The sequence below is a fragment of the Scylla paramamosain genome, chromosome 38 (assembly GCF_035594125.1).
Source record: "Scylla paramamosain isolate STU-SP2022 chromosome 38, ASM3559412v1, whole genome shotgun sequence".
Lineage (NCBI taxonomy): Eukaryota > Metazoa > Arthropoda > Malacostraca > Decapoda > Portunidae > Scylla > Scylla paramamosain.
This window is the reverse complement of record NC_087188.1, coordinates 11,891,235-11,893,734: the sequence shown is the minus strand read 5'-3', so window position 1 is coordinate 11,893,734 and position 2,500 is coordinate 11,891,235. Positions and strand designations below refer to the sequence as shown.

At 39.8% G+C, this 2,500-nt stretch overlaps 1 protein-coding gene across 1 annotated transcript in view; it reads right to left on the bottom strand.

The window, feature by feature from the left end:
- The window catches only part of LOC135091779 (mucin-12-like), a 126,860-nt gene that overhangs the window by 59,426 nt on the left and 64,934 nt on the right, over window positions 1-2,500 (bottom strand). The window lies entirely within an intron of this gene.

Genomic DNA, 2,500 nt, shown 5'->3' with positions numbered 1-2,500 from the left:
AAGATATATGTGTGCTGGTTGGTATGCGCAGAACAAGGTTTGAAAACTGTTATCTAAATTGTTCAGGCAACCAAGTGTGTGTGTGTGTGTGTGTGTGTGTGTGTGTGTGTGTGTGTGTGTGTGTGTGTGTGTGTGTGTGTGTGTGTGTGTGTGTGTGTGTGTGTGTGTGTGTGTGTGTGTGTGTGTGTGTGTGTGTGTAAAAACCAGTTCTAAGTAGTGTCCCTTCTCTCTCTCTCTCTCTCTCTCTCTCTCTCTCTCTCTCTCTCTCTCTCTCTCTCTCTCTCTCTCTCTCTCTCTCTCTCTCTCTCTCTCTCTCTCTCTCTCTTTAATCGTTATTCTTTTTCCTTCTTTCCCTCTTTCTTTCTCCCTTTCCTTTCTTTTCTATCTTAATCTTATCCTCTTTCTCGTTTCTTCTCAACCTTCTTTCTCCAATCATTACTTTTTTCTTCCTCTTCTCTTTATCTTTCTCGCTTTTTAACGATATTTTACGGTATTTATTTTCGTTAGTATCGTTCGTTTGTGTTCGCTCTGCCACGTGTACTGACAGAGGTGAGTGTACAAAGGCGCCCTTCCTGTACTGCGCACCTTCAACACTGCAGTAAAAGGGAGGAAGCAGTACAGGTGTGGTGGGCTGTACCGTGAGTACCTGCCAATTCACTATGCAGGTGTGTTTACAAGTGTGTATTTTAAAGGTGGTGTGGTCGTGGTAGTAGTAGTAGTAGTAGTAGTAGTAGTAGTAGTAGTAGTAGTAGTAGTAGTAGTAGTAGTAGTAGTAGTAGTAGTAGTAGTTTTTCTGCAATTTTCTTTACATCTCTTTTCATAATAAGTAATTTGTCTTTCTTTCTTTCATTCTTTCCTTCTTCTTTCCTCTTCATTCTTTGTTATCCTCACTCACTCTTACTTTACATTAGTGCAGCAGACCACAAAACACCCTCATGTGATACAGAAGGTCAGTTGCTGCTTGTTATTCCTATTGTAATCCCTACTGGTCCTCCTCCCCCTCCCCCTCTACTCCTCCACACACACACACACACACACACACACACACACACACACACACACACACACACACACACACACACACACACACACACACACAAGAACGTAATTGTTGAGGAAGGTCATGAAAAGCTAATGTGCATATTTTAGCTTCAATTATATCACTGTTCCTGGTCTTATTAATGTGTGTGTGTGTGTGTGTGTGTGTGTGTAGTCAAACAGGTATGCAGTACGACGACACACGCTCACACACAAAAAGCTGCAGTGGTGGTGGTCGTGGGTATATTTAGACAGTACTCAAACCACCACCACCACCACTACCACTACTACTACTACTACTACTACTACTACTTGTATAACTGTATGTACCACCACCATCACCACCAACCCCACCACCACCGCTACTATCACTACCCTTCTTCATTGCTACATACACACACACACACACACACACACACACACACACACACACACACACACACACACACACACACACACACACACACACATAATTATCACTTCAAAGAATCATTAGTTATTATCATTATTACACATAGGAGTTGTTACAGTCTCTCTCTCTCTCTCTCTCTCTCTCTCTCTCTCTCTCTCTCTCTCTCTCTCTCTCTCTCTCTAAAAATACAAAAATAAACACACAAATCCGTGCACAGAAAAAAAAACAGCAATTGGAGAGAAATAAAAAAAAGAAGCAAAAAATAATCCAATTACTGAATAAAACAATTACCAAACGAATCGAATAAAAATACAAAAAATAAAAAAAAATAAAAGGAGTGGAAAAAAATGGGGGGAAAATGGGAAAAAATAAAATAGTGTATAAATAAAGAAAATATAAATACATAAAATACAGATGAAACGATAAATGGATGAGAGAGAGAGAGAGAGAGAGAGAGAGAGAGAGAGAGAGAGAGAGAGAGAGAGAGAGAGAGAGAGAGAGAGAGAGAGAGAGAGAGAGAGAGAGATTCATACATAAAAACCAATCTTTCATTCTTCATCCTTCCTCCTCTTTCCTTTCCCAATATTTCTTCTCTCCTCTTTTATTTCCTACTTTCCTTTCTTCCCTCCTCGTCCTTCTTTCTTTTCCTATGTACCTTCCAAGACCTCCTCCCAATTCTTTTCCAATCATTCTTCTCTCCTCCTTTCTTTCCTACTTTCCTTCCTTTCTACTTTAATTTCTTCCCTCCTCGTCCTTCTTTCTTTTCCTATGTACCTTTCAAGACCTCCTTCCAATTCTTTTCCTATCTCCTTTCACTTCCCCATGTTCCATTTCCATGCATCACTAGAGGTAGGTGTTCATTCAGCTGTCTACCTAATTAGCTCACTTATCACCTGGACGGATTAAATAGGAGAAAAAAAGGAAAAAAATACATACACAGATGCAAGTTAGTGAATACAATCGAGAAAGAAGGTACCGATTCACCTGTCAATGTCTAATTAACGCACTTACGAGTATAACTGATAACCTGATTAAAGACAAAGATATAGT